Genomic DNA, 12,944 nt, shown 5'->3' with positions numbered 1-12,944 from the left:
AAAGTGATTGCAAGGTACTGTATTTCCCACAGAAATGGAACCATTCAAATTAACAAGTTCTCGCTTGTCGTGGCAATGCATTCGTATTGGAAAATTGGAGACACTATTCTACTCATGCTCTACCAAGGCACAGGAGGGCTCTTCCTTTTCATTGACGAGATGTCGAGTCGCCGTGATCAAGCTGCTTCCAGCGGATAGTTGTGGTTGTTGGCCCTCGGCCTCTTAAAATGTGCTAGTTGTTACTATGTTAAGTATGTTGATATGGACCATATGGTTGTTGGACCTTAGCCTCTTAAAATGTGATAGTTGTTACTACGTTAAGTATGTAGATATGGACCATATGGTTGTCAAAACCGTGTTACAAAGATCCTCCTTTTGTCGAATAGTGTAACCACTATATATATGTTACTCAAATGATGTTACCCAAGTTCTTAAATTTTCATGGAAAGTATTAGTATCGTACACAGTTCATCGAGTTTAAGCGTGTGCCCGATGTCCAGAAGGCATTTGCATATTAACTATCCATATTGCAAATTCACACAGATGTTAACATAAGGGAACATATGTGTAACTTACTAATCATCGCACACGAGTACTAGCAGACGCATCGTGTGCGATACTCCTAGCCACCGCAAGCAACTAGTTTGCATTTTTCAAAGTTTATTGTACACACAAAATCGCACACGAACTAACTGTATTAACCGTCTGTGTTGTAATTTCTCATCGCAAACAGTTCATCCATGTGAATTGTATGCCGCATATCACACACATCTTGTTAAGCTGAACCATTTCTGTTGTGTTCCCTAATCAAAAACAGTTCTTCCGAGTGAACCGTATGCCGTATATCACACACACCTTGATCTGGCTAACCGTTTTAGCAAACAGTTCATCGAAGCGAACTGTATGCCGTATATCGCACACACATTGATATGGCTGCCCATTTCTGTTGTTCTGCCTCATCACAAACAGTTCGAATGGATTAAGTGTGTGCCCTGCATCGCACACGCAACTAAAATCTGAACTGTGTTTGATGGATCCGCCATCACAAACGTTTTGCACCTTTTTTGACGGTTTTTTACACCACCGTTTGCGATTAATGCATCGCACACAGTTTCGTCAAAGGGTCTCTGATCGTAGTGTCGCGTTAGCAGCATTCTGCAGTAGTGTCAATAGGTAGTGGGTCATCAAGAACATTTTCTAACCTAGACAAGTTGTTTGCTATGGGGTTCTCAGCTCTCTTTCTATCAATAATATGCAAATCAAATTCTTGCAGCAAGAGAACGCATCTAATGAGCCTAGGTTTAGCATCTTTCTTTTCCATTAGGTATTTAATAGCAGCATGATCAGTGTGACCAGTTATTTTGGAATCAACAATATAAGATCTGAACTTATCACAAGCAAATACAACTGCTAAAAATTCTTTTTCAATAGTAGCATAATTTCTTTGAGCACTGGCTAGAGTTTTACTAGCATAATGAATAGCATTCATTTTTTTCTCAACTCTTTGTGCTAGAACAACACCAACAACATAATCACTAGCATCACACATAATTTCAAAGGGTAGGTTCCAATCAGGTGGTTGAACAATAGGTGCGGAAATCAAGGCTTTCTTAAGTATTTCAAAGGCTTCTACACAATCATCATCAAAAACAAATGGAACATCTGTTTGCAAAAGATTAGTAAGAGGCCTAGAAATTTTAGAGAAGTCTTTAATAAATCTCCTATTGAAACCAGCATGACCAAGGAAACTTCTTATAACTTTGATATCTTTAGGACATGGCATTTTTCAATAGCATCAACTTTAGCTTTATCAACTTCAATACCTCTTTCAGAAATTTTATGCCCCAGGACAATACCTTCATTAACCATAAAGTGGCACTTCTCCCAATTCAAGACAAGATTAGTTTCTTCACACCTCTGCAAAACTCGATCAAAGTTGCTTAAGTAATCATCAAAAGAAGTTCCGTAAACGGAGAAATCATCCATGAAAGCCTCAACAATCTTTTCACAAAAGTTAGAGAATATAGCAGTCATACATCTTTGAAAGGTAGCAAGTGCATTGCATAAACCAAAAGGCACACGTCTATAAGCAAAGGTACTGAAAGGGCAAGTAAAAGTAGTTTTTTCTTGATCCTCCTGTGACAAAGGTATTTGAGAAAAACCAGAAAAACCATCTAGAAAGCAGGAGTGTGTATGTTTTGATACTCTTTCTAGTATTTGATCAATAAAAGGTAGAGGGTAATGATCTTTCCTAGTAGCCTTGTTTAATTTGCGAAAATCAATTACCATTATGTAACCTCTAACAATTCTTTGTGGGATCAATTCGTTCTTATCATTGGGAACAACAGTAATACCTTCCTTCTTAGGGACACAATGAACGGGACTTACCCATCTACTATCAGCAATAGGATATATTATACCTGCTTCCAGAAGCTTTAGTATTTCATTTCTTACCACTTCCTTCATCTTAGGATTTAACCGCCGCTGATGATCAACAACCGGTTTAGCATCGGGCTCCATATTAATTTTGTGCTGACATAGAGTGGGGCTAATGCCCTTAAGATCATTCGGAGTATATCCAATAGCGGCACAGTGCTTCTTCAGAGTTTTCAACAATTTCTTTTCTTCATGCTCTAAAAGGTTAGCACTAATAATAACAGGATATATCTTCTTTTCATCAAGATAAGCATATTTCAAAGTATCAGGTAATTGTTTAAGATCAAATACGGGATCCCTCTTGGGTGGTAGAGGATCTCCAAGAGTCTCAATAGGCATATGTTTAAAGAATATTTCATCTAATTCCTTTTTTTCATTCATGAACATATCGTTTTCATGGTCTAGCAAATATTGTTCTAAAGGATCAGTAGGAGGCACGGCAATAGAAGCAAGACCAATAATTTCATCTTTACTAGGAAATTCTTTATCATGGGGTTGTCTACAAAATTTGGGGAAATTAAAATCATGATACACATCCCCAAAACTTACACTAACAGTTTCTTTCTCGCAATCTATCTTAGCATTGACAGTGTTCAAGAAAGGTCTACCAAATATAATGGGACAAAAATCATCTTGTGGTGAACCAAGAACGAGAAAATCAGTAGGGTATTTTATTTTCCCACACAAGACTTCAACATCTCTAGCAATCCCAATTGGCGATATAGTGTCTCTATTGGTAAGCTTAATAGTAACATCAATATCTTCTATTTCAGCAAGTGCAATATCATTCATAATTTCTTGGTATAAGGTAAAGGGAATTGCACTTACACTAGCACCCAAATCACGTAAGCCATGATAACAATGATCTCTATTTTAACAGAAACAACAGGCATGCCAACAATAGGTCTATGTTTATCTTTATCATAGGGTCTAGCAATTCTAGCAGCTTCATCACAGAAATAAATAACATGCCCATCAATATTATCGACCAAGAGATCTTTAACCATAGCAACACTAGGTTTAACCTTAATTTGTTCAGGGGGTGTAGGTGTCCTAGTATAACTCTTACAAACCACAACTGAAGCTTTAGCATGTTCTTTGATCCTAACAGGAAAAGGTGGTTTCTCAATGTAAGTGGTAGGAATACCAGGATCAACATTATAAGTAATAGTTTATTCTTCAACTTTAATAGGTTCTACTACTTTTACTTCAATGGGAGGATGATATTTAAACCACTTCTCCTTGGGGAGATCAACATGAGTAGCAAATGATTCACAGAAAGAAGCTAGTATCTCAGAGTCAAGTCCATATTTAGTGCTAAATTCTCGAAAAGCATCGGTATCCATAAAAGATTTAACACAATAAAACTTAAGGTTTATACCTGACTCCTTACCTTCGTCGAGATCCCAATCTTCAGAGTTGGATTTAATTCTTTCCAATAAATCCCATTTGAATTCGATAGTCTTCTTCATAAAAGAACCTGTACAAGAAGTATCGAGCATGGATTGATCATTACGAGAAAGCTGAGCATAGAAATTCTGAATAATAATTTCTCTTGAGAGCTCATGATTGGGGCATGAATATAACACTGACTTAAGCCTCCCCCAAGCTTGACCAATACTTTCTCCTTCACGAGGCCAAAACTTATATATATAATTCCGATCACGATGAACTAGATGCATAGGATAAAACTTCTAATGAAATTCCAATTTCAATCAGTTGTAATTCCAGGATCCAATATCATCACATAGCCTATACCATGTCAATGCCTTTACCTTCAAAGATAAAGGGAATACCTTCTTCTTGACATCATCCTTGGGCAAACCTGCAAGCTTAAATAATCCACAAACTTCATCCACATAGATTAGATGCATATCAGGATGTAGTGTTCCATCTCCTGCATAAGGATTAGCTAGAAGTTTCTCTATCATACCCTGAAGGAATTTCATAATAAATATTTTCAGTAGGTTCAGTAGGTTGAGGAGAAACTTCTTGCTCTACCAGTCGAGGTGAAGATACCCCGAACAAGCCCCTCAAAGGATGATTCTCCATAGCAACAAGTGACAGTAAATTTCAGCACACTATACAATTTTTCCTTACCAAAGGCGCTTCACCCCCAGCAACGGTGCCAGAAAAGAGTCTTGATGACCCACAAGTATCCTTTTGATAAGTAAGAGTGTCGAACCCAACGAGGAGCAGAAGGAAATGACAAGCGGTTTTCAGTAAGGTATTCTCTGCAAGCACTGAAATTATCTGTAACAGATAGTTTTGTGATAATATAATTTGTAACGGGTAACAAGTAACAAATGTAACTAAGGTGCAGCAAGGTGGCCCAATCCTTTTTGTAGCAAAGGACAAGCCTGGACGAACTCTTATATAAAGCAAAGCGCTCCCGAGGACACATGGGAACTGTTGTCAAGTTAGTTTTCATCATGCTCATATGATTCGCGTTCGTTACTTTGATAATTTGATATGTGGGTGGACCGGTGCTTGGGTGCTACCCTTACTTGGACAAGCCTCCCACTTATGATTAACCCCTCTCACAAGCATCTGCAACTACGAAAGAAGAAGTAAGAGAAATCTAACCATAGCATGAAACATGATCCAAATCAGCCCCTTACGAAGCAACGCATAAACTAGGGTTTAAGCCTGTGTCACTCTAGCAACCATCATCTACTTATTACTTCCCAATGCCTTCCCCTAGGCCCAAATCATGGTGAAGTGTCATGTAGTCGACGTTCAGATGACACCACTAGAGGAAAGACAACATACATCTCATCAAAATATCGAACGAATACCAAATTCACATGATTACTTATAACAAGACTTCTCCCATGTCCTCGGGAACAAAAGTAACTACTCACAAAGCATATTCATGTTCATAATTAGAGGGTATTGAATATCATTAAGGATCTAAACATATGATCTTCCACCGAATAAACGAACTAGCATCAACTACAAGGAGTAATCAACACTACTAGCAACCCACATGTACCAATCTGAGGTTTTGAGACAAAGATCGGATACAAGAGATGAACTAGGGTTTGAGAGGAGATGGTGCTGGTGAAGATGTTGATCGAAATTGACCCCCTCTCAATGGTAGGATCGTTGGTGATGACGATGGCTTCGATTTGCCCCTCCGGGAGGGAAGTTTCCCTGGCAGAACAGCTCCGCCGGAGCCCTAGATTGCTTCTGCCCAGGTTCCGCCTCGAGACGGCGGCGCTTCGTCCCGAAAGCTTCCTTATGATTTTTTCCGAGTCAAAAGACACCATATAGCAGAAGATGGGCACCGAGGACCTGCCAGGGGCCCACAAGCCCTAGGGGCACGCCCAGGGGGTAGGGCGCGCCCCCAGGCTTGTGGCCACCTGGTGGGTCCCCCTCTGGTATTTCTTCGCCCAATATTTTTTATATATTCCAAAATAATTCTCCGTAAATTTTCAGGACTTTTGGAGTTGTGCAGAATAGGTCTCTCAGATTTGCTCATTTCCGGTCCAGAATTCCAGCTGCCGGCATTCCCCCTCTTCATGTAAACCTTGTAAAATAAGAGAGAAAAGGCATAAGTATTGTACCATAATGTGTAATAACAGCCCATAATGCCATAAATATCAATATAAAAGCATGATGCAAAATGGACGTATCAGCTAACTACCCAGAGGGCCTCTCTTTTCTCCCATGGTGAGTTCTTGGTGCTTGTTCGCCATGTCCTATGTGTGATGCCAGTTCACCTGCAGCTTTCCATGGTACTAAGCATGATCATCCTCAAGAAGCTATCCGCATCATCCGAGACATCCTCTAGCAAAGGCAGTGATGTCCTGTAAGTGTAGATGATTTAGTTGTAGCCTTTTCGAAGTAAGAGTATCGATCCCTTAGGGAGCACAAGAGTCAATCTTTTGTCTCTTGAAGGGTTTAAATAGATATGCCTACAAATTGTAAGAAATCCAAAGCAGTAGTAATATGTCGGAAACGGTGTAGCGAGTGTAAAGGTAAAATACTGAAATAGAATTTAGTAACAAGGGACGAAAGTGGTGCCGAAATCAATAGGACTAATGTGTTCCCAGGGAGTACGGATTCCCCACTAGTTTGCATCTGTAGCGGTGCCTAAACACAATGCTATGTCGGATTCCTAAGCCACTTTGCATATTTCTATTTGTGGGTAGAGCCGGTACAGAAACGGGCATACAAGCGGCTACCCTGTATCACATACGCCACCACCGTTCTTCCCCACTCCGGTTACCAAACGGTGATTAAGGGGAAAAAGGTCCCCGTGGACGGTAGCCTATAGGTGGTCTCTGTTTTACCCCCTAATGCAATGATCCAGGACAGAGGGAGATAGGTGATGACCCACAAGTATATGGGATCAATGATAGTCCTTTCGACAAGAGTGTCGAACCCAATGAGGAGCAGAAGGAATCAATAAGCGGTTTTCAGCAAGGTGTTCTCTACAAGTGTTGTAAAGTAGTAGTGACAGATAGTTTGATAGCAAGATAATTCGTAGCAAGTAACAAATAACCAAAGTAACAAGGTCCAGTAAGGTATCCCAATCCTTTTATTGCAAAGGACAAGCCGAATGTACTTCTTATAGTGAGAAAATCGTTCTCGAGGACACATGGGAATTTCGTCTAGTTAACTTCATCATGATTAACTAACTCACATTCACTGCTTTGATAAGTTGTTATGTGCGTGGACCGGTGCTAGGGTGTTGTTCTTACTTGAACAGACAAACCACTTATAATTACCCCCTCTCGCAAGCATCCGAAAGTACGAAAGAAGAATTAAGATAAATCTAACCTTAACATGAAACATATGGATCCAAATCAGTCCTTACGGAATAGCACATAAACTAGAGTTTAAGCTTCTGTCACTCTCGCAACCCATCGATTATCTTTCCTATTCTAGGTTGACCATCCTTTTATATTCTGCTCAATAGCGCCCTCGGCTTTGCCTAAGTTGTGTATGCGGCTGAGGATCACCTGTTTGTACTATTTCTACCCCTCTATCAATGGAATGATACACATCCGATGTATTCGAGAAAAAAAGAAACTATAATAGTGGCCCAAAATGCGTTGCTTTACATATAATTAGCGACTTCAAATGTCGTTTAACCACATTTTCAAAATAAACAATGTCACTACCTACACTAGTCGGTGGCCGGCACCACCTAGTCGTCGTCCTCCAATGACGATGATGAGAGATCCTTGAACAAAGTATAGACTCACGAGAGGCGGTCGCGAGTTGCCATTGCTCCTCCTCGTCGGTGAGTGTGGAGTCATACTCACGGAGGATGCGCCCCTCATTGCGAGCTTCGAGGGTTGAGAGCCAGAGCACGACGTGGATCAAGTCCTCGGGCTTTGGATCCAGATGGGCCTCGGGGAAGACGACGTCGTTCACTGGGATGACGTCCTCCTCCTTCACTCAAACGAGGGGGGCTGGATCCCTTGCGCCCACTGCTAGCACCACGGGATGCGTCGGATCCCCCGCGAGCGCTAAATGCACTGCCACCGCGGGAGGAGGATCTGGCGGCTGCTGCGGGTTTGCACCGGTGTGCGACAGGACGTTCCGCTCCGCCACCAAATTGATCCAATAGGTTGTGTTTTTGGGTGTCAGCATTGTCCCAGATGGTGGAGCGGATAGGAGGGGAGGAAGCAACGAGGATGTGGGAGGAGGCGACATGTTCTTTGGTGATGGGGACACCACAACATCGGGGTTTAATAGCCGGGGATGAAGTAGTGTGGCTATTCGAACGTTCGGCGGACATCATTAGTGGGTGTGTGGATAGTCATCATAGCTCGCCGATGATTACATGTCTTTGTGTTGTGTGTGCATGCACCATATAGCTTCAAAACCAAGTTGTGGCACGAGGATGAAGAAGCTGAAACTCCCCCCATGCTGACGGTTGGGTATGGAGTGAGCTTCATACTAGACCCCCCCCCCCCCCCCCCACACACACACACACACCCACCTCTAAATATGGAGACTATGGAACTATTTATGGAGTGAGATCCATAAATTATGCGGATCGACGCTCACATGATGACTCTATTAGAGTGTTATTTTGACTCGAAATTATCATATTGATAATTATTATAACGATTGGGGCCATCCGGTGACTATGCTCTTAAATAGCAGCTCTCATGCGGTCATGCATGCTACTATTAGGATAAAAAGGCCATGTTTGGTTACAGGAACTAGACTAAAAAAAGTTTCTTTTAGTTTCTATGTAACCAAACAGGAGGGACTTTTCCTTAAGGGGCTAGAAAAAAAACTCTACTGAAGGGTTTTTTTCTTTAGTCCCTATGACTAAAAAAAATCTAGTCCCTTGCAACTAAACACCCTAAAATCACGCGGTCATGCATGGCAGTTTTTTGGAAATGTTTCTTGCCAATTCCTTGGCCGCCAAGAAGATCTCCAACATGGGAAGTCCAGCTCTACGCGTACGTACGGCCAGCCGGGGGTCTTTGAATGTAAAGTCCAGCTCTAAATGCGACGACTCTTCTTCTATTTAAGTAATTAATTATTATTATTATTATCTCGCCGGCCTCTCACTGTCGTGGTCGTTCAAAGCGCTGTTCATGGTCTCCCCTAACTTCACTACGTAATCGTGTTGAGTATCCTGCTGGCCAACAACTTTGATTAACAAGGCGGCGGCTCACCGGAGTGGTTTGGCGCGTGATGGCACAACGCATGGTCGTCTTTGACCAGGCGGCCGGCTTTGTGCACACATATACTCGTACTTATTTCTAGATTTTATTAATGGGCTCCACGGTTAAGCCTGACTTGTCACCTGCCGTGGGAGCCAGGATATAAACATAGGGGAGGCGGACAACGGTTAAAGCAGATAATATTGTATGACTCACAACTAACTTACTCCAACTATTGTTCATGTTTAGATTTTCCTCACGCAATTTTTTCTACAGCCAAAGCATGTGTGACTAATTTTTGTTAATGATTACTCAAGATACTCATGAGTATTCTTACCCAAGTCCAAGAATAAGGTGAAGATGACATTCAATGATTTTGCCAAGCAATTTCGAGAAATAGATATTGGCAATTAGAAGCGGTGACAGGCTTGGAGTTCAAGAACTATACCTTAAAAGGATTCTTTATATAGTGATGAGTGTATTGAACATAAATATTGTGAGCGTCGATCATATAGCTTTTGGGTTGAGCCGTCATCACCGTTTGTCATGCTTCAAAACGGCTATTCCTTCACAAGTGCTTGAACAAGACACAATATGAACTCCTAATAGATAACAAGCAAACGTCAAATACTTTGGGTATTCAAATGTAAGTGTTGCATTCTCAACAAAAAAAATACCCATTTAGCCAAATTTTAACCAAAATTGTTGAGGGTATATTAGTTGGATATGAATCAAACTCTCACACCTATAGAGTCTTCAACAAATTCAATGGATGTGTTGAAGAAACTTGTGATGTGGTGTTTGATGAATTTGATGACTCCCATGGAAAGCAAGTTGATCTAAATTATGTAGGTGATCAGGGCCGGGCCGGCAAAATCCGGGGCCCTGTGCGAGACTAAAAAATGGGGCCCTTTTTCACAAAAAATGAACTGTGAAGCAATTATAATGTATATATATTGCACAGAAAAAATTATAATGTATATAATATAATGTCATACAAGATAAAGAAGATGACTCAAATTTGTATTATTGAAACACAAGATAAAAAAGATGAATAAAATAAAATTGAATTTATACGGTAGCATATATCAATCGGAGATCATGTGTCATTGTTTGGCAATTAGATGAACCGTCTAACTCATCTAATTTTTGGTATTGTGATCTTTAACCGAGGAGGTAAGAACCAACCTCTAACGAGTAACGATCCCTGCCAAAAATTAATTAGAAAATTAGAAATTAGGAGCAGGAATCGAAGTTAATTGAAAAGAAGGACTCGCTAAGCATCTAAAGGTGAGTCGGTAACTGATCAATCTGACGAGACGATGTCGAAGAGTCTAAAATTTGAGAAAGGGGGCCAGGAAGGCAACGGCGGCACCGCGGCAGCGGCCTGACGCTTGGTCGGTCTGAATCCGAATTCCGATTGATTTAAGGACCAGGGAGGCTGGAGGCAGGGACCGAGGCAGAGCCACCGAGGGACGAGGCGTCGACGTCGAGGGCTCGAGGCGTGGAGGACTCGAGGGCTCCAGGCGACGAGTGGACGAGACGTTCTTATCCTGTAGCGTAGCGTAGCCACGATCCCGATCCCTGACTCCCTGTAGCGATCTAGTTTTTTTATTGATAATGTAGCGATCGACTGATCAAGTAGGAAGAGTCCAGGATCGCGTTGGATGCCTCGACGCTCTCGCTCGATGGCCGACGGGCCTAGTCGCTCGGCCCAGTATGCAGTAGCGCTTAATTATTACTAGACCTATATAAAAAATATGGGCCCCCCAGAATTTTGGGCCCTGTGCGGGCCGCACTTTCTGCACCACTGTGGGCCCGGCCCTGTAGGTGATGATAATCCTTCACAAGATATCGTAGCTATGGGCATTGGTGGAATTTCCCCCCTACAACTAGTTCACACCAATGATGAAGAAACCTCAAGTACCATCCTTGTTTCTCCCCGCTCTAAATCGCAAGAAGATCACATTGCTCAAGATGAGCCAATTGTCCAAGAACAAGAACACGGCCATCCTCAACAAGATGAGTAAGATCAACAAGAAGAACATGTCATTGTGCAAGATCAACATCAAGATGTTTAGATACACATTTACATTCTACAAAGCCTAAACTTGCTAATTATCAAAGTAAAGTTTGTAGTTCTACCTATTCACTCCTTCTTTAGGTCCATCTTGGTCACCTTTTTATTCTCCATCAATCCCCCCCCCCTTGTCAGAAAAAGATGTTCATCCATGTTGCGGACATTTTGCTTGTTGGACCGTCACGCGTGAGCCTTTCCTCCTCCCACTTCTTCGCCATCACATGTCTATTCCTTTTTGGCACAGTCCCTTGTCCATCCGCCCCTCCACTCGGCTCGTCGTCATCATTCAATCCAATAGACTGGTGAGAGCTTGAGCCATCGTTGTTCTTCATCCTCTTAGTGGGTTTCTTAACATCTTCATAGAGGATGCATCACTTTGGTTTCCTATTCAACGTTATCCAACGATCGGATAAAGTGAATGGCTTTTTCTAAATTGCATGGCACAAAGTGGCAGTGAACCCGAGCTAGCAATCAAACATCAAACATTAATATAATGGCATAAATAACAGCAAGCAATAAAAAAGACGACCATGTGAAGCAAACAAAAATTGCATGGCTTTCGAGTCCAATGCCCACTTTGTTGCCTATTCATCATTTGTACATACAAACTGCAAAACATGTCCAAGGACTCTTGGATGGTGGACTAACTATGCTGGAGAGAGCCTTGTTGTGGGTGGTATGAATAGGGTTTGGCTCCACATAGTGTTAGTGTTCATGGTACCAATCATGAATTTTTTGACACTACTTCCATTCCTTTTGCTTGGTTCCACGAATAGGATCCATGTTTGTGGCCAGCCAAGCTCTAACAACAAGACATCTTCATGGGTTGAAAAATATGCTCTTCTTTCTTTTGGAGCCTTCTTTTTTTGAGTGCCTGATAATTTCCCAACATTATAGAAAGGCGAATTGGTATCACCCATTTCATAAGTTGGAGGTTTTTGACCATCATTTATCAAATCCATCATGAATGATCCCTAAAGATGAATCACAGTGAAACAAAAAGGCTACCGTTTGTCCGAAAATTCATATGGGGCAAGGAAAAACCTGTAAATTTTGGTTTGAACTATCCATGAACAGTTGGTGGGCATATCCGGCGTCGAAGATGCCCAACATTGTTCACGGCCGTTAGAGTTGCAGTGACTTGTATGCCACTCCAGGATCTGTCCTCTTCTACCTACGTGAAGTCATATGGGATACCCCCCCCATTATAAAGGCAGAATGATGCCGGGCAAGGGCATGTCAGAGAGCGCGGATGTAGCAAACTCCATTTGGATGACATCCTTCTCCACCCTTCTGAGCCTTCTTGCGGGCGTTCTTCCGGGCGCGCCCCTCCCACGGGGCGATAGTCTTTGTTTTGTTCACGAAGTTAGGGATCCCGAAGGACTCTGCAGAGCCATCCACCATGGGGCGAGCAGACGATGGAGCGAGCATCAACGGCTAGGACGGAGGAGGAGGTCCATCACGTGGATGCAGATCAAGGGCGGAGGAGAGCGAGGTGCGGACGGAGGATAGGGAGGAAGGACTCAGGAGAGAGGGCAGTTGATTTGGTCAATTTGGAGGTATTTGGGGTGGGTTTGAGGGGGGTTGGACAACCCGGACAAGTGTATCTATGATAGATCCCTTGGACAAGTGGTAGCTTCCAACATGTGATTTTTTGGGACAGAGATCCGGCCCACAGTCAACCACTGCTACATGAGAGGATCTATGTCAGACTTTTTTGTGGGTCTTGTTGGGAAAGTGTTCACCATCTCCTTCCATGTGTTAGTACCCATTGGCATTTTTGCAGGTGC

Source organism: Triticum aestivum, chromosome 5D (assembly GCF_018294505.1).
Source record: "Triticum aestivum cultivar Chinese Spring chromosome 5D, IWGSC CS RefSeq v2.1, whole genome shotgun sequence".
NCBI lineage: Eukaryota > Viridiplantae > Streptophyta > Magnoliopsida > Poales > Poaceae > Triticum > Triticum aestivum.
The sequence above is the reverse complement of the archived record's forward strand: the minus strand, read 5'-3'. Positions refer to the sequence as shown.